Source organism: Oncorhynchus masou, unplaced genomic scaffold, assembly GCF_036934945.1.
Source record: "Oncorhynchus masou masou isolate Uvic2021 unplaced genomic scaffold, UVic_Omas_1.1 unplaced_scaffold_2669, whole genome shotgun sequence".
NCBI lineage: Eukaryota > Metazoa > Chordata > Actinopteri > Salmoniformes > Salmonidae > Oncorhynchus > Oncorhynchus masou.
The window spans coordinates 1-19,860 of record NW_027009104.1 but is presented as its reverse complement, the minus strand read 5'-3'; the positions used below and the strand labels follow the sequence as shown (position 1 = coordinate 19,860).

The 19,860-nt window shown below is 45.4% G+C and overlaps 1 pseudogene; it reads left to right on the top strand.

Annotated features, from left to right (window-relative positions):
* LOC135533800 (cilia- and flagella-associated protein 47-like) overlaps positions 1-19,583 on the top strand; it is a 41,962-nt pseudogene extending 22,379 nt beyond the window's left edge.
* The last annotated feature ends 277 nt before the right edge of the window (positions 19,584-19,860 follow it).

The window sequence follows — 19,860 nt, the reverse complement described above, 5'->3', positions numbered from 1 at the left end:
TGCTGTTTTTATTGCCACAGTCAGAAATCAAAACATTCAACTCGGTCTGTAAAATATTTAGACTCCTTAAATATTCCTCCTCCCAGAAACATCTCTCCGTCTTACTTATCCTCCTCCTCCTCCTCTCAGAAACATCTCTCCATCTTACTTATCCTCCTCCTCCTCTCAGAAACATCTCTCCATCTTAGTTATCCTCCTCCTCCTCCTCCTCCTCCTCCTCCCTCTCAGAAACATCTCTCCGTCTTACTTATCCTCCTCCTCCTCCTCCCAGAAACATCTCTCCCGTCTTACTTATCCTCCTCCTCCTCCTCTCAGAAACATCTCTCCGTCTTACTTATCCTCCTCCTCCTCCTCCCAGAAACATCTCTCCGTCTTACTTATCCTCCCCTCCTCCTCTCAGAAACATCTCTCCGTCTTACTTATCCTCCTCCTCCTCCTCCTCTCAGAAACATCTCTCCATCTTACTTATCCTCCTCCTCCTCTCAGAAACATCTCTCCGTCTTACTTATCCTCCTCCTCCTCCTCTCAGAAACATCTCTCCATCTTACTTATCCTCCTCCTCCTCTCAGAAACATCTCTCCGTCTTACTTATCCTCCTCCTCCTCCTCTCAGAAACATCTCTCCATCTTACTTATCCTCCTCCTCCTCCTCTCAGAAACATCTCTCCATCTTACTTATCCTCCTCCTCCTCCTCTCAGAAACATCTCTCCATCTTACTTATCCTCCTCCTCCTCTCAGAAACATCTCTCCATCTTAGTTATCCTCCTCCTCCTCCTCTCAGAAACATCTCTCCATCTTACTTATCCTCCTCCTCCTCCTCTCAGAAACATCTCTCCATCTTACTTATCCTCCTCCTCCTCCTCTCAGAAACATCTCTCCATCTTACTTATCCTCCTCCTCCTCTCAGAAACATCTCTCCATCTTTGTTATCCTCCTCCTCCTCCTCTCAGAAACATCTCTCCATCTTACTTATCCTCCTCCTCCTCTCAGAAACATCTCTCCATCTTACTTATCCTCCTCCTCCTCCTCTCAGAAACATCTCTCCATCTTACTTATCCTCCTCCTCCTCCTCTCAGAAACATCTCTCCATCTTACTTATCCTCCTCCTCCTCCTCTCAGAAACATCTCCATCTTACTTATCCTCCTCCTCCTCCTCTCAGAAACATCTCTCCGTCTTACTTATCCTCTTCCTCCTCCTCTCAGAAACATCTCTCCATCTTGCTTATCCTCCTCCTCCTCCTCTCAGAAACATCTCTCCATCTTACTTATCCTCCTCCTCCTCCTCTCAGAAACATCTCTCCGTCTTACTTATCCTCCTCCCTCCTCCTCTCAGAAACATCTCTCCGTCTTACTTATCCTCTTCCTCCTCCTCTCAGAAACATCTCTCCATCTTACTTATCCTCCTCCTCCTCCTCTCAGAAACATCTCTCCATCTTACTTATCCTCTTCCTCCTCCTCTCAGAAACATCTCTCATCTTACCTTATCCTCCTCCTCCTCTCAGAAACATCTCTCCATCTTACTTATCCTCCTCCTCCTCCTCTCAGAAACATCTCTCCATCTTAGTTATCCTCCTCCTCCTCTCAGAAACATCTCTCCATCTTAGTTATCCTCTTCCTCCTCCTCTCAGAAACATCTCTCCATCTTACTTATCCTCCTCCTCCTCCTCTCAGAAACATCTCTCCATCTTACTTATCCTCCTCCTCCTCCTCTCAGAAACATCTCTCCATCTTACTTATCCTCCTCCTCCTCCTCTCAGAAACATCTCTGTCTTACTTATCCTCCTCCTCCTCCTCTCTGAAACATCTCTCCGTCTTAGTTATCCTCCTCCTCTCAGAAACATCTCTCCGTCTTACTTATCCTCCTCCTCCTCCTCTCTGAAACATCTCTCAGTCTTACTTATCCTCCTCCTCCTCCTCTCAGAAACATCTCTCCATCTTACTTATCCTCCCTCCTCCTCCTCTCAGAAACATCTCTCCATCTTTGTTATCCTCCTCCTCCTCTCAAAACATCTCTCCATCTTACTTATCCTCCTCCTCCTCCTCTCAGAAACATCTCTCCATCTTACTTATCCTCCTCCTCCTCCTCTCAGAAACATCTCTCCATCTTAGTTATCCTCCTCCTCCTCCTCTCAGAAACATCTCTCCATCTTAGTTATCCTCCTCCTCCTCCTCTCAGAAACATCTCTCCATCTTACTTATCCTCCTCCTCCTCCTCTCAGAAACATCTCTCCATCTTACTTATCCTCTTCCTCCTCCTCTCAGAAACATCTCTCCATCTTACTTATCCTCCTCCTCCTCTCAGAAACATCTCTCCATCTTACTTATCCTCCTCCTCCTCCTCTCAGAAACATCTCTCCATCTTAGTTATCCTCCTCCTCCTCTCAGAAACATCTCTCCATCTTACTTATCCTCTTCCTCCTCCTCTCAGAAACATCTCTCCATCTTACTTATCCTCCTCCTCCTCCTCTCAGAAACATCTCTCCATCTTACTTATCCTCCTCCTCCTCCTCTCAGAAACATCTCTCCATCTTACTTATCCTCCTCCTCCTCCTCTCAGAAACATCTCTCCATCTTACTTATCCTCCTCCCTCCTCCTCTCAGAAACATCTCTCCATCTTACTTATCCTCCTCCTCCTCCTCTCAGAAACATCTCTCCATCTTACTTATCCTCCTCCTCTCTCAGAAACATCTCTCCATCTTACTTATCCTCCTCCCTCCTCCACTCTCAGAAACATCTCTCCATCTTACTTATCCTCCTCCTCCTCCTCTCTGAAACATCTCTCAGTCTTACTTATCCTCCTCCTCTCTGAAACATCTCTCCGTCTTAGTTATCCTCCTCCTCCTCTCAGAAACATCTCTCAGTCTTACTTATCCTCCTCCTCCTCCTCTCAGAAACATCTCTCCATCTTACTTATCCTCCTCCTCCTCCTCTCAGAAACATCTCTCCATCTTACTTATCCTCCTCCCTCCTCCTCTCAGAAACATCTCTCCGTCTTAGTTATCCTCCTCCTCCTCTCAGAAACATCTCTCCGTCTTACCATCCTCCTCCTCCTCCTCTCTGAAACATCTCTCAGTCTTACTTATCCTCCTCCTCCTCCTCTCAGAAACATCTCTCCATCTTACTTATCCTCCTCCTCCTCCTCTCAGAACATCTCTCCATCTTTGTTATCCTCCTCCTCCTCTCAGAAACATCTCTCCATCTTACTTATCCTCCTCCTCCTCCTCCTCTCAGAAACATCTCTCCATCTTACTTATCCTCCTCCTCCTCCTCTCAGAAACATCTCTCCATCTTAGTTATCCCTCCTCCTCCTCTCAGAAACATCTCTCCATCTTAGTTATCCTCCTCCTCCTCCTCTCAGAAACATCTCTCCATCTTACTTATCCTCCTCCTCCTCTCTCAGAAACATCTCTCCATCTTACTTATCCTCTTCCTCCTCCTCTCAGAAACATCTCTCCATCTTACTTATCCTCCTCCTCCTCTCAGAAACATCTCTCCATCTTACTTATCCTCCTCCTCCTCCTCTCAGAAACATCTCTCCATCTTAGTTATCCTCCTCCTCCTCTCAGAAACATCTCTCCATCTTACTTATCCTCTTCCTCCTCCTCTCAGAAACATCTCTCCATCTTACTTATCCTCCTCCTCCTCCTCTCAGAAACATCTCTCCATCTTACTTATCCTCCTCCTCCTCCTCAGAAACATCTCTCCATCTTACTTATCCTCCTCCTCCTCCTCTCAGAAACATCTCTCCATCTTACTTATCCTCCTCCTCCTCCTCTCAGAAACATCTCTCCATCTTACTTATCCTCCTCCTCCTCCTCTCAGAAACATCTCTCCATCTTACTTATCCTCCTCCTCCTCCTCTCAGAAACATCTCTCCATCTTACTTATCCTCCTCCTCCTCTCAGAAACATCTCTCCATCTTACTTATCCTCCTCCTCCTCCTCTCAGAAACATCTCTCCATCTTACTTATCCTCCTCCTCCTCCTCTCTGAAACATCTCTCAGTCTTACTTATCCTCCTCCTCCTCTCTGAAACATCTCTCCGTCTTAGTTATCCTCCTCCTCCTCTCAGAAACATCTCTCCGTCTTACTTATCCTCCTCCTCCTCCTCTCTGAAACATCTCTGTCTTACTTATCCTCCTCCTCCTCCTCTCAGAAACATCTCTCCATCTTACTTATCCTCCTCCTCCTCCTCTCAGAAACATCTCTCCATCTTTGTTATCCTCCTCCTCCTCTCAGAAACATCTCTCCATCTTACTTATCCTCCTCCTCCTCCTCTCAGAAACATCTCTCCTTCTTACTTATCCTCCTCCTCCTCTCAGAAACATCTCTCCATCTTAGTTATCCTCCTCCTCCTCCTCTCAGAAACATCTCTCCATCTTAGTTATCCTCCTCCTCCTCCTCTCAGAAACATCTCTCCATCTTTGTTATCCTCCTCCTCCTCCTCCTCCTCTCAGACATCCTTCCTGTTCCACGGGGTGTATTCTGGTTCCAGTCGTGGCGTTCCGTTCTCCCTGAGGAACCGATCCTCTGCCCTGGCCCGGGTCCAGTTTGACCTGTCAGAACACACTGACTTCACCATCCACCTCCCTCCACACTCTGCAGGTATGTATTTGATTGATTGATTGATAGACAAATAGACTGTGACTGAAATGCTCTGAGAAGATAGACTGTCATAAACTGTCAGCCTAGTTCAATTTAGATGTATGGATTACTAAACTGCAGGCCTAATATTGAGAGCCAGGTGTTGGTGTGTTACAGGTCGAGCCAGGAGCCAGACGTGTTTGTGATGGACCTACAGGAGCAGCAGACTGCCCAGTGTTGCCTGGTGTTCTCCTAAACAAGTAAGGGCTCCATCCTCCCTCCTCTGTTTTCATTATCCCTCATCTATACTCATTTTCACCTATTAATCACCAACACATCAACCACCTTCCACAGTACTCCACCTACATCTGTGTTTATTAATCACCAACATCAACCACCTTCCACAGTACTCCCACCTACATCTGTGTTTATTAATCACCAACACATCAACCACCTTCCACAGTACTCCACCTACAACTGTGTTTATTAATCACCAACACATCAACCACCTTCCACAGTACTCCACCTACATCTATCTGTGTCTATTAATCACCAACACATCAACCACCTTCCACAGTACTCCACCTACATCTATCTGTGTCTATTAATCTTAACACATCAACCACCTTCCACAGTACTCCACCTACATCTATCTGTGTCTATTAATCACCAACACATCAACCACCTTCCACAGTACTCACCTACATCTATCTGTGTCTATTAATCACCAACACATCAATTCCACAGTACTCCACCTACATCTATCTGTGTCTAAATCACCAACACATCAACCACCTTCCACAGTACTCCACCTACATCTGTGTCCTATTAATCACCAACATCACCACCTTCCACAGTACTCCACCTACATCTATCTGTGTCTATTAATCACTAACACATCAACCACCTTCACAGTACTCCACCTACATCTATCTGTGTCCTAGAATCACCAACATCAATCAACCACCTTCCACAGTACTCCACCTACATCTATCTGTGTTTATTAATCACCAACACATCAACCACCTTCCACAGTACTCCACCTACATCTATCTGTGTCTATTAATCACCAACACATCAATCAACCACCTTCCACAGTACTCCACCTACATCTATCTGTGTTTATTAATCACCAAAAACACACCAACCACCTTCCACAGTACTCCACCTACATCTATCTGTGTCTATTAATCACCAACACATCAACCACCTTCCACAGTACTCCACCTACATCTGTGTTTATTAATCACCAACACATCAACCACCTTCCACAGTACTCCACCTACATCTACATGTCTATTAATCACCAACACATCAACCACCTTCCACAGTACTCCACCTACATCTGTGTTTATTAATCACCAACACATCAATCAACCACCTTCCACAGTACTCCACCTACATCTGTGTTTATTAATCACCAACACATCAATCAACCACCTTCCACAGTACTCCACCTACATCTATCTGTGTCTATTAATCACCAACACATCAACCACCTTCCACAGTACTCCACCTACATCTGTGTCTATTAATCACCAACACATCAACCACCTTCCACAGTACTCCACCTACATCTATCTGTGTCTATTAATCACCAACACATCAACCACCTTCCACAGTACTCCACCTACATCTGTGTCTATTAATCACCAACACATCAACCACCTTCCACAGTACTCCACCTACATCTATCTGTGTCTATTAATCACCAACACATCAACCACCTTCCACAGTACTCCACCTACATCTGTGTCTATTAATCACCAACACATCAACCACCTTCCACAGTACTCCACCTACATCTATCTGTGTCTATTAATCACCAACACATCAACCACCTTCCACAGTACTCCACCTACATCTGTGTCTATTAATCACCAACACATCAACCACCTTCCACAGTACTCCACCTACATCTGTGTCTATTAATCACCAACACATCAACCACCTTCCACAGTACTCCACCTACATCTGTGTTTATAATAGACATGTTTTCCCTGAACACAGAGACATCAAGGATAAGTTCTCCCCACCATAATCATGATCCTAACCTCACCATTACACCAAACTGAACTGACCCAAACCCCATCCCATCTCTATCAGTCGGTAGTTCCTATGTTTGTCCTGCAGGTGGCAGCGTATGACTTCAACCTGCCTGTGACGGTCAACGGTGTGGGCATGCCTCCCTCCTCCTCTTCCTCCTCCTCCGCCCCTCCCAGCTCTGTCCTCAAGTCCTCCTCTTCCCGGGACCAACACATCGTCACCCCGCGCCCGCTGCCCATCGCCATGGAGACGCTCTCACGCAGGGTGCAGGCCACAGGTTAGAGGGGTGGGAGATACAGTGTCAGAAAGTGTCAGTTGCCTGCCTGAACCATTGGCCTGAACAGATGGACTGAGATATTCTGTCCCTGCAGTATACTTAATATATATATATTTATATTGAGAGCCATATATATATATTACTATTATTATTTATTTTTTATAAACTTTTCTTGCTGCTTTTCCTTGACAGTAAACAAACAACAGACAAAAACAAGAAACAACTTAACATTTACATACATTTCCACAAACATCAATTAAATCACACTTTCTCAGACCTACATGTTCCCACTGTATCCACGTCCAACGTTGTTTCCAATACTTGTAAGACTCCATATGACCTCACAATGTGCTATGTTGTTTCTGTCCCTGCAGTATACTAGACAGTAATGACACTACACACTCAGCATTCCAGGCTCTGAGATAAGAAAATAGGTTGAAGATAAGAGTGGTTTAGGACCTGAGATAAGACAATAGGTTGAAGATAAGAGGGGTTTAGGACCTGAGATAAGACAATAGGTTGAAGTTAAGAGGGGTTTAGGACCTGAGATAAGACAATAGGTTGAAGATAAGAGGGGTTTAGGAGCTGTGATAAGACAATAGGTTGAAGATAAGAGTGGTTTAGGACCTGAGATAAGACAATAGGTTGAAGATAAGAGGGGTTTAGGACCTGAGATAAGACAATAGGTTGAAAAAATAAGAGGGGTTTAGGAGCTGAGATAAGACAATAGGTTGAAGATAAGAGGGTTTAGGAGCTGAGATAAGACAATAGGTTGAAGCTAAGAGGGTTTAGGAGCTGTGATAAGACAATAGGGTGAAGGTAAGAGTGGTTTAGGAGTTGTGATAAGACAATAGGTTGAAGATAAGAGTGGTTTAGGAGCTGTGATAAGACAATAGTTTGAAAATAAGAGGGGTTTAGGAGCTGTGTAATTAGCACTTAGGAAATTCTGTCCCTGTGTGTCCCTCAGCCCTGTGTGTCCCGCTGGAGATGTCCCCATCAAGTCTCCAGTTTGATCTGGAGCCCTTTGGCTCAGTTACTACTACCTCACAAACTCAGGTAGCTACCATCACCTCACCACTCCACCAACTTCTAAAGCAGGTAGATTCTGAATGGCAGATGTTTCTCATGGCTGGCAGAGAGAGAGAGCTTGATATTCCCAACTGAGAGGCAGTTTGTGTGTTGTTGGGCTGATCTACAACCAGCTGGAAGCTCTTCTCCTCTGTTGTCTCCAGACCGTAGAGCTGAGGAACGTGTCTGACAAGAGGGTGAGCTGGAGGATTGACTGCAGCGCTGCAGTAACACCAGGAGGGGGCAGTAGCACCAGCAGCAATGAGGGCTGTTCACTGTCTGTCCTACCGCTGGGACACTGGAGCCACTGCAGCGTGTGTCTGTCACTGTCTCCTCTCTCCTGAGAGAGTCACACCAGGTTAACCCCTCTCTCACCTCACCCTCAGAGCTCACTTTTGGTGGACAGTTAATATAATAATAATAACAACACTCCAAAGTTCATCGTTTTTATTTATTTAACATGACAAGTCAGTTAGAGCAAATTATTATTTACAATGTCGGCCAAACCCGGACAATTGTGCGCCGTCCTATGGGACTCCCAATCACGGCCGGTTGTGATACAGCCTGTAATCGAACCAGGGTCTGTCGTGACGCCTCTAGCACTGAGATGCAGTGCCTTAGACCTCTGCACCACTCCAGGTTTTCCGACCTCAAAAGTGGTGTTATGTTTAGAGTCCTGCTGCTACTGAATAATTTCATGGAGGTTCTGTTTTTTTTATGTGTTTTGTTCTGCATCTTCACTCTTTCTTCCAGTGACAGCGGGTCAGATCGAGTGTCCCTCCCTCTGTTTCTGTCTGAGGAGGGGCAGGAGGAGAGAGGGGGAGGAGGGGGAGTCCCTCACCCCTACAGGGTGCTGTCTCTCAGTGCCACCCCTCACCCCCCAGCATCACCTTCCTCCCCTCGAGTCCTCCTCACCCCTGTCCCTCTGGACACACCCTCCACCACCACCCTCTTCCTGCTCCCCACCGGGTACCCCAGGTCTGTACCACCCATCCACCTGCCTGTCATGATGGGCTTCCACCCACTAACTGACTGTTTACTGTAGTACAGTAATGATCTCTATGCTTTGATAGGTAGCCTGTGTATTTATAACCTGATCCAGCAGTGTTACAGCTCCAGATAAACAGTTCTGTATTTCCATACAGTAATAATACAGAATAGAGTCCCATTATAGGGTCCCATTATAGAGTCCCATTATAGGGTCCCATTATAGAGTCCCATTATAGAGTCCCATTATAGAGTCCCATTATAGAGTCCCATTATAGAGTCCCATTATAGAGTCATATATTAAAATCCCATATAGTGCAATACAGTCTCACCTCTGTGACCTTTGCCTTCTGACCCTAGTGGTTCCTGTCTGCGTGTGGAGGTGGAGGAGATGGTTCTGAAGGATGGCAGTCGGGTGAAACCCCTCTCAGTCAGCATGCCCCACAACGGCACCGTCCCTCCCCAGACCCACACAGAGCCCCAGACCCACACAGAGCCCCAGACCCACACAGAGCCCCAGACCCACACAGAGCCCCAGACCCACACAGAGCCCCAGAACCACACAGAGCCCCAGACCCACACAGAGCCCCAGACCCCCATCAGCTGCACAGTGACCTTCTGCTCCCCTCAGCCCCTGGACCTCAGCTCACACATCACATTCCTGGACCACCTCAACAACAGGTACGGATACTTAGGAAACCTCGTCCCAGTCAGCCACACATACTGTTCATTATCTCTCTCTCTTTTGCACTCTAGATCTCTCTCTGTTTCTTTCTCTCTCTCTTTCTCTTTCTCTCTCTCTGTCTGTCTCTCTCTCTCTCTCTCTCTCTCTCTGTCTCTCTGTCTCTCTTTCTCTCTCTCTCTCTCTCTCTCTCTGTCTCTCTCTCTCTCTGTCTCTCTGTCTCTCTCTCTCTGTCTCTCTGTCTCTCTCTCTCTGTGTCTTTCTCTTTCTCTCTCTCTCTCTGTCTCTCTCTCTCTCTGTCTCTCTGTCTGTCTCTCTGTCTCTCTCTGTGTCTCTCTCTCTCTGTTTCTTTCTTTCTCTCTGTCTCTGTTTATTTCTCTCTCTCTCTCTCTCTCTCTGTCTCTCTGTCTCTCTGTCTCCCTCTCGCTGTGTCTCTCTCTCTGTGTCTCTCTCTCTCTGTGTTTTTTCTTTCTCTCTCTCTCTCTCTCTTTCTTTCTCTCTCTCTCTTTCTCTCTCTGTTTCTTTCTCTCGCTCGCTCGCTCTCTCTCTCTCTCTCTGTTTCTTTCTCTCTCTCTCTCTAGGTAGATAATATGCAAAAGTGAAATAAACAATAAATAACCCAGCAGCAGGACCGCTACCTCCGCCTTTGTGCAAGGTAGAGCAGGAGGAGCACTGCCAGAGCCCTGCAAACTGACCTCCAGCAGGCCACAAATGTGCATTTGTCTGCTCAAACGGTCAGAAACAGACTCCATGAGGGTGGTATAAGGGCCTGACGTCCACAGATGGGGGTTGTGCTTACAGCCCAACACCGTGCAGGACGTTTGGCATTTGCCAGAGAACACCAAGATTGGCAAATTCGCCACTGGCGCCCTGTGCTCTTCAGCAGGTTCCCACTGAGCACATGTGACAGACGTGACAGAGTCTGGAGACGCCGTGGAGAACGTTCTGCTGCCTGCAACATCCTCCAGCATGACCGGTTTGGCGGTGGGTCAGTCATGGTGTGAGTGGCATTTCTTTGGGGGGCCGCACAGCCCTCCATGTGCTCGCCAGAGGTAGCCTGACTGCCATTAAGTACTGAGATGAGATCCTCAGACCCTTGTGAGACCATATGCTGGTGCGTTTGGCCCTGGGTTCCTCCTAATGCAAGACAATGCTAGACCTCATGTGGCTGGAGTGTGTCAGCAGTTCCTGCAAGAGGAAGGCATTGATGCTATGGACTGGCCCGCCCGTTCCCCAGACCTGAATCCTATTGAGCACATCTGGGACATCATGTCTCGCTCCATCCACCAACGCCACGTTGCACCACAGACTGTCCAGGAGTTGGGGGATGCTTTAGTCCAGGTCTGGGAGGAGATCCCTCAGGAGACCATCCGCCACCTCATCAGAGCATGCCCAGGCGTTGTAGGGAGGTCATACAGGCACGTGGAGGCCACACACACTACTGAGCCTCATTTTGACTTGTTTTAAGGACGTTACATCAAAGTTGGATCAGCCTGTAGTGTGGTTTTCCACTTTAATTTTGAGTGTGACTCCAAATCCAGACTTCCATGGGTTGATAAATTTGATTTCCATGGATAATATTTGTGTGATTTTGATGTCAGCACATTCAACTATGTAAAGAAAAAAGTATTTAATAAGAATATTTCATTCATTCACATCGAGGATGTGTTATTTTAGCGTTATTTTTTTTGAGCAGTGTATATACAGTGTTGCAACGATGTACAAATGGTTAAGGGTACACAAGGGAAAATAAATAAGCATAAATATGGGTTGTATTTACAATGGTGTTTGTTCTTCACTGGTTGCCCTTTTCTTGTGGTAACAGGTTCCAAATCTTGCTGCTGTAATGTCACACTGGTATTTCACCCAGTAGATATGGAAGTTTATCAAGGTGGATTTTTTTTCGAATTCTTTGTGGATCTGTGTAATCTGGGGAAATATGTGTCTCTAATATGGTCATACATTTGGCAGGAGGTTAAAAGTGCAGCTCAGTTTCCACCTCATTTTGTGGGCAGTGAGCACATAGCCTGTCTTCTCTTGAGCCATGTCTGCCTACGGCCTTTCAATGTAAGGCTATGCTCCACTGAGTCTGTACATAGTCAAAGCTTTCCTTAAGTTTGGGTCAGTCACAGTGGTCAGGTATTCTGCCACTGTGTACTCTCTATTTAGGGCCAAACAGCATTCTAGTTTGCTCTGCTTTTTTTGTTAATTCTTTCCAAGTAATTATCTTTTTTTCTTTCTCATGATTTGGTTGAGTCTAATTGTGCTGCTGTCCTGGGGCTCTGTGGGGTGTGTTTGTGTTTGTGAACAGAGCCCCAGGACCAGCTTGCTTAGGAGACTCTTCTCCAGATTCATCTCTCTGTAGGTGCTGGATTTGTTATGGAAGGTTTGGGAATCGCTTCCTTTTAGGTGGTTGTAGAATTTAACGGCTCTTTTCTGGATTTTGATCATTAGTGGGTATCGGCCTAATTCTGCTCTGCAGGCATTATTTGGTGTTCTCGTTGGCACACGGAGGATATTTTTGCAGAATTCTGCATGCAGTCTCAATTTGGTGTTTGTCCATTTTGAAGTCTTGGTTGGTGAGCGGACCCCAGACCTCCCTATCCCTGTAAAGAGCCAATGGGCTCTATGACTGATTCAAAGTATTTTTTAGCAGCCAGAACCTAATTGGTATGTTGAATTTTATGTTCCTTTTGATGGCATAGAAGGCCCTTCTTGCCTTGTCTCTCCTCTCTCTCTCTCCTGTCTTAGTCCAGAGTTGTACATGATGTATTTCATTTCTCTCCTCCTCTCTCTCCTCCTCTCTCTCTCCTGTCTTAGTCAGAGTTGTACATGATGTATTCATTTCTCTCCTCCTCTCTCTCTCCTGTCTTAGTCAGAGTTGTACATGATGTATTAATTTCTCTCCTCCTCTCTCTCTCCTGTCTTAGTCAGAGTTGTACATGATGTATTCATTTCTCTCCTCCTCTCTCTCTCCTGTCTTAGTCAGAGTTGTACATGATGTATTCATTTCTCTCCTCTCTCTCTCTCTGTCTTAGTCAGAGTTGTACATGATGTATTCATTTCTCTCCTCCCTCTCTCTCCTGTCTTAGTCAGAGTTGTACATGATGTATTCATTTCTCTCCTCCTCTCTCTCTCCTGTCTTAGTCAGAGTTGTACATGATGTATTCATTTCTCTCCTCCTCTCTCTCTCCTGTCTTAGTCAGAGTTGTACATGATGTATTTCATTTCTCTCCTCCTCTCTCTCTCCTGTCTTAGTCAGAGTTGTACATGATGTATTCATTTCTCTCCTCCTCTCTCTCTCCTGTGTAGTCCAGAGTTGTACATGATGTATTCATTTCTCTCCTCCTCTCTCTCTCCTGTCTTAGTCCAGAGTTGTACATGATGTATTCATTTCTCTCCTCCTCTCTCTCTCCTGTCTTAGTCAGAGTTGTACATGATGTATTCATTTCTCTCCTCTCTCTCTCTCCTGTCTTAGTCAGAGTTGTACATGATGTATTCTTTTCTCTCCTCCTCTCTCTCTCCTGTCTTAGTCCAGAGTTGTACATGATGTATTCATTTCTCTCCTCCTCTCTCTCTCTCCTGTCTTAGTCAGAGTTGTACATGATGTATTCATTTTCTCTCCTCCTCTCTCTCTCCTGTCTTAGTCAGAGTTGTACATGATGTATTCATTTCTCTCCTCCTCTCTCTCTCCTGTCTTAGTCAGAGTTGTACATGATGTATTCATTTCTCTCCTCTCTCTCTCTCCTGTCTTAGTCAGAGTTGTACATGATGTATTCATTTCTCTCCTCCTCTCTCTCTCCTGTCTTAGTCAGAGTTGTACATGATGTATTCATTTCTCTCCTCCTCTCTCTCTCCTGTCTTAGTCAGAGTTGTACATGATGTATTCATTTCTCTCCTCCTCTCTCTCTCTGTCTTAGTCAGAGTTGTACATGATGTATTCATTTCTCTCCTCCTCTCTCTCTCCTGTCTTAGTCAGAGTTGTACATGATGTATTCATTTCTCTCCTCCTCTCTCTCTCCTGTCTTAGTCAGAGTTGTACATGATGTATTCATTTCTCTCCTCCTCTCTCTCTCTCCTGTCTTAGTCAGAGTTGTACATGATGTATTCATTTCTCTCCCTCCTCTCTCTCTCCTGTCTTAGTCAGAGTTGTACATGATGTATTCATTTCTCTCTCTCCCTCTTAGTCTCTCTCTCTCCTGTCTTAGTCAGAGTTGTACATGATGTATTCATTTCTCTCCTCCTCTCTCTCTCCTGTCTTAGTCAGAGTTGTACATGATGTATTCATTTCTCTCCTCCTCTCTCTCCTGTCTTAGTCAGAGTTGTACATGATGTATTCATTTCTCTCCTCCTCTCTCTCTCCTGTCTTAGTCAGAGTTGTACATGATGTATTCATTTCTCTCCTCCTCTCTCTCTCCTGTCTTAGTCAGAGTTGTACATGATGTATTCATTTCTCTCCTCCTCTCTCTCTCCTGTCTTAGTCAGAGTTGTACATGATGTATTCATTTCTCTCCTCCTCTCTCTCCTGTCTTAGTCAGAGTTGTACATGATGTATTCATTTCTCTCCTCCTCTCTCTCCCTGTCTTAGTCCAGAGTTGTACATGATGTATTCATTTCTCTCCTCCTCTCTCTCTCCTGTCTTAGTCAGAGTTGTACATGATGTATTCATTTCTCTCCTCCTCTCTCTCTCTCCTGTCTTAGTCAGAGTTGTACATGATGTATTCATTTCTCTCCTCTCTCTCTCTCCTGTCTTAGTCAGAGTTGTACATGATGTATTCATTTCTCTCCTCCTCTCTCTCTCCTGTCTTAGTCAGAGTTGTACATGATGTATTCATTTCTCTCCTCCTCTCTCTCTCTCCTGTCTTAGTCAGAGTTGTACATGATGTATTCATTTCTCTCCTCCTCTCTCTCTCTGTCTTAGTCAGAGTTGTACATGATGTATTCATTCTCTCCTCCTCTCTCTCTCCTGTCTTAGTCAGAGTTGTACATGATGTATTCATTTCTCTCCTCCTCTCTCTCTCCTGTCTTAGTCAGAGTTGTACATGATGTATTCATTTCTCTCCTCCTCTCTCTCTCCTGTCTTAGTCAGAGTTGTACATGATGTATTCATTCTCTCCTCCTCTCTCTCTCCTGTCTTAGTCAGAGTTGTACATGATGTATTCATTTCTCTCCTCCTCTCTCTCTCCTGTCTTAGTCAGAGTTGTACATGATGTATTCATTTCTCTCCTCCTCTCTCTCTCCTGTCTTAGTCAGAGTTGTACATGATGTATTCATTTCTCTCTCCTCTCTCTCTCCTGTCTTAGTCAGAGTTGTACATGATGTATTCATTTCTCTCCTCCCTCTCTCTCTCCTGTCTTAGTCAGAGTTGTACATGATGTATTCATTTCTCTCCTCCTCTCTCTCTCCTGTCTTAGTCAGAGTTGTACATGATGTATTCATTTCTCTCCTCCTCTCTCTCTCCTGTCTTAGTCAGAGTTGTACATGATGTATTCATGTCTCTCCTCCTCTCTCTCCTGTCTTAGTCAGAGTTGTACATGATGTATTCATTTCTCTCCTCCTCTCTCTCTCCTGTCTTAGTCAGAGTTGTACATGATGTATTCATTTCTCTCCTCCTCTCTCTCCTCCTGTCTTAGTCAGAGTTGTACATGATGTATTCATTTCTCTCCTCCTCTCTCTCTCCTGTCTTAGTCAGAGTTGTACATGATGTATTCATTTCTCTCCTCCTCTCTCTCTCCTGTCTTAGTCAGAGTTGTACATGATGTATTCATTTCTCTCCTCCTCTCTCTCTCTGTCTTAGTCAGAGTTGTACATGATGTATTCATTTCTCTCCTCCTCTCTCTCTCCTGTCTTAGTCAGAGTTGTACATGATGTATTCATTTCTCTCCTCCTCTCTCTCCTGTCTTAGTCAGAGTTGTACATGATGTATTCATTTCTCTCCTCCTCTCTCTCTCTGTCTTAGTCAGAGTTGTACATGATGTATTCATTTCTCTCCTCCTCTCTCCTCCTGTCTTAGTCAGAGTTGTACATGATGTATTCATTTCTCTCCTCCTCTCTCTCCTCTGTCTTAGTCAGAGTTGTACATGATGTATTCATTTCTCTCCCTCCTCTCTCTCCTGTCTTAGTCCATGATGTATTCATTTCTCTCCTCCTCTCTCTCTCCTGTCTTGAGTCAGGGTTGTACATGATGTATTCATTTCTCTCCTCCTCTCTCTCCTGTCTTAGTCAGAGTTGTACATGATGTATTCATGTCTCTCCTCCTCTCTCTCTCTGTCTTAGTCAGAGTTGTACATGATGTATTCATTTCTCTCCTCCTCTCTCTCCTCCTGTCTTAGTCAGGAGTTGTACATGATGTATTCATTTCTCTCCTCCTCTCTCTCCTGTCTTAGTCAAGTTGTACATGATGTTCATTTCTCTCCTCCTCTCTCTCCTGTGTAGTCAGAGTTGTACATGATGTATTCATTTCTCTCCTCCTCTCTCTCTCCTGTCTTAGTCAGAGTTGTACATGATGTATTCATTTCTCTCCTCCTCTCTCTCCTGTCTTAGTCAGAGTTGTACATGATGTATTCATTTCTCTCCTCCTCTCTCTCTTCTGTCTTAGTCAGAGTTGTACATGATGTATTCATTTCTCTCCTCCTCTCTCTCCCCTGTCTTAGTCCAGAGTTGTACATGATGTATTCATTTCTCTCCTCCTCTCTCTCCTCCTGTCTTAGTCAGAGTTGTACATGATGTATTCATTTCTCTCCTCTCTCTCTCCTGTCTTAGTCAGAGTTGTACATGATGTATTCATTTCTCTCCTCCTCTCTCTCTCCTGTCTTAGTCAGAGTTGTACATGATGTATTCATTTCTCTCCTCCTCTCTCTCTCCTGTCTTAGTCAGAGTTGTACATGATGTATTCATTTCTCTCCTCCTCTCTCTCTCCTGTCTTAGTCAGAGTTGTACATGATGTATTCATTTCTCCTCCTCTCTCTCTCTGTCTTAGTCAGAGTTGTACATGATGTATTCATTTCTCTCCTCCTCTCTCTCTCCTGTCTTAGTCAGAGTTGTACATGATGTATTCATTTCTCTCCTCCTCTCTCTCTCCTGTCTTAGTGGGATTGTACATGATCTTATTCATTTTCTCTCCTCCTCTCTCTCCTGTCTTAGTCAGAGTTGTACATGATGTATTCATTTCTCTCCTCCTCTCTCTCTCCTGTCTTAGTCAGAGTTGTACATGATGTATTCATTTCTCTCCTCCTCTCTCTCTCCTGTCTTAGTCAGAGTTGTACATGATGTATTCATTTCTCTCCTCCTCTCTCTCTCCTGTCTTAGTCAGAGTTGTACATGATGTATTCATTTCTCTCCTCCTCTCTCTCTCCTGTCTTAGTCAGAGTTGTACATGATGTATTCATTTCTCTCCTCCTCTCTCTCCTCCTGTCTTAGTCAGAGTTGTACATGATGTATTCATTTCTCTCCTCCTCTCTCTCTCCTGTCTTAGTCAGAGTTGTACATGATGTATTCATTTCTCTCCTCCTCTCTCTCTCCTGTCTTAGTCAGAGTTGTACATGATGTATTCATTTCTCTCCTCCTCTCTCTCTCCTGTCTTAGTCAGAGTTGTACATGATGTATTCATTTCTCTCCTCCTCTCTCTCTCCTGTCTTAGTCAGAGTTGTACATGATGTATTCATTTCTCTCCTCCTCTCTCTCTCCTGTCTTAGTCAGAGTTGTACATGATGTATTCATTTCTCTCCTCCCTCTCTCTCTCCTGTCTTAGTCAGAGTTGTACATGATGTATTCATTTCTCTCCTCCTCTCTCTCTCTCCTGTCTTAGTCAGAGTTGTACATGATGTATTCATTTCTCTCCTCCTCTCTCTCTCCTGTCTTAGTCAGAGTTGTACATGATGTATTCATTTCTCTCCTCCTCTCTCTCTCTCCTGTCTTAGTCAGAGTTGTACATGATGTATTCATTTCTCTCCTCCTCTCTCTCTCCTGTCTTAGTCAGAGTTGTACATGATGTATTCATTTCTCTCCTCCTCTCTCTCTCCTGTCTTAGTCAGAGTTGTACATGATGTATTCATTTCTCTCCTCCTCTCTCTCTCCTGTCTTAGTCAGAGTTGTACATGATGTATTCATTTCTCTCCTCCTCTCTCTCTCCTGTCTTAGTCAGAGTTGTACATGATGTATTCATGTCTCTCCTCCTCTCTCTCTCCTGTCTTAGTCAGAGTTGTACATGATGTATTCATTTCTCTCCTCCTCTCTCTCCTCCTGTCTTAGTCAGAGTTGTACATGATGTATTCATTTCTCTCCTCCTCCTCTCTCTCTCCTGTCTTGAGTCAGAGTTGTACATGATGTATTCATTTCTCTCCTATCTGTCGGTCTCTTCCAGGTTCCAGGGTGGAGGTCTGTGCTACAGCAGATAACAGTTTGTTGACAGTGTGGCCCTACCTGGCTCTGCACCGCTCTGAGCAACAGATAGTCCTCAAGAGTGGTACGTCTTGCTGTCCTGTTCTGTACCCACAACACACTGCACCGTGTACAGCATTCATACACTCACACTGAGGAGGACTGTCTACTAATCTAAGTATCTCTGTTCTTCCACCCCCCACCCTAACTGGTCCATGTGGTTGTCACTCAGGTTGTCTGAGCGGCTGCAGCGGCCGAATCAGGGCCCTCTCAGATGACAGGGAAGGCGGTGCTACAGCCATGCTTACTCCCCAGCCCTCTCTCTCGCTACACCTCCTCCTCCCTACCTTGCTTCCTTCTCCTCCACTATGCACCTACTCCACCTGGTGAGACACACCTCTACAGCTACACTCTGCGGCATATCTGATCACAACAACACATTCTCCATGTGAAGTGGGATGGTGAAGTACTCTTCAGCTCTCCCCTACAAAGGCAATACCAATAATAATCCTCGGCCAATAACCCCAGAGGTCATTGTGCATTCCAAGTTGAATCAAACATATTGACCTGTCTCAGACTCTGGAAAGACAGCAGGAGTCGGACTGGGAGTGCAGGACCAGGACCTGAGGAAGGAGGACTGGCCCCAGAAGGAGACAGAGGGTGAGAGAGACGGATGGTGACTGACCAGCAGCAGTGGCAGGCAGGGTATACCAGTGTTTCAGGGCAGGACTCAGAGGAGGGGTTGTACTACCACAGCATCCTGCAGGTAACAACTGGAAATCACTCTGGGACAACTGCTGCATAGAACAAAGGCTGTATAGCTAAATGTGATTGCTTTGATTGCTTGCAGGCCGTACAGAAGTGGTTCAGTCAGTTTGGCTGGCCCCGTGGACCAAACCCCATCTCTCTACCACGCTCTCTCAGAAGGTAAACCTCATCTCTCTACCACACTCTCTCTGAGTGTAAGCCTCATCTCTCTACCACACTCTCTCTGAGTGTAAACCTCATCTCTCTACCCACGCTCTCTCAGAAGGTAAACCTCATCTCTCTACCACACTCTCTCAGAAGGTAAAGCCTCATCTCTCTACCACACTCTCTCAGAAGGTAAACCTCATCTCTCTACCACACTCTCTCAGAAGGTAAACCTCATCTCTCTGCCACGCTCTCTCAGAAGGTAAACCTCATCTCTCTACCACGCTCTCTGAGTGTAAACCTCATCTCTCTACCACACTCTCTCTGAGTGTAAACCTCATCTCTCTACCACGCTCTCTCAGAAGGTAAACCTCATCTCTCTACCACGCTCTCTCTCAGAAGGTAAACCTCATCTCTCTACCACACTCTCTCAGAAGGTAAACCTCATCGCTCTACCACACTCTCTCAGAAGGTAAACCTCATCTCTCTACCACGCTCTCTCAGAAGGTAAACCTCATCTCTCTACCACGCTCTCTCAGAATGTAAACCTCATCTCTCTACCACGCTCTCTCAGAAGGTAAACCTCATCTCTCTACCACACTCTCTCAGAAGGTAAACCTCATCGCTTCTACCACACTCTCTCAGAAGGTAAACCTCATCTCTCTACCACACTCTCTCAGAAGGTAAACCTCATCTCTCTACCACACTCTCTCAGAAGGTAAACCTTATCTCTCTACCACGCTCTCTCAGAAGGTAGATGGACTGGTATCCGTCACACATATTTTTATTTTATGTTTTCATTCACGTTATGTTATTATTAGTCTCTCCTCTCTCTCTCTTTCTCCCTCTCTCTCTCTCTTTCTCCTCTCTCTCTCTCTCTCTCTCCTCTCTCTCTCTCTCTCTCTCTCTTTCTCCTCTCTCTCGC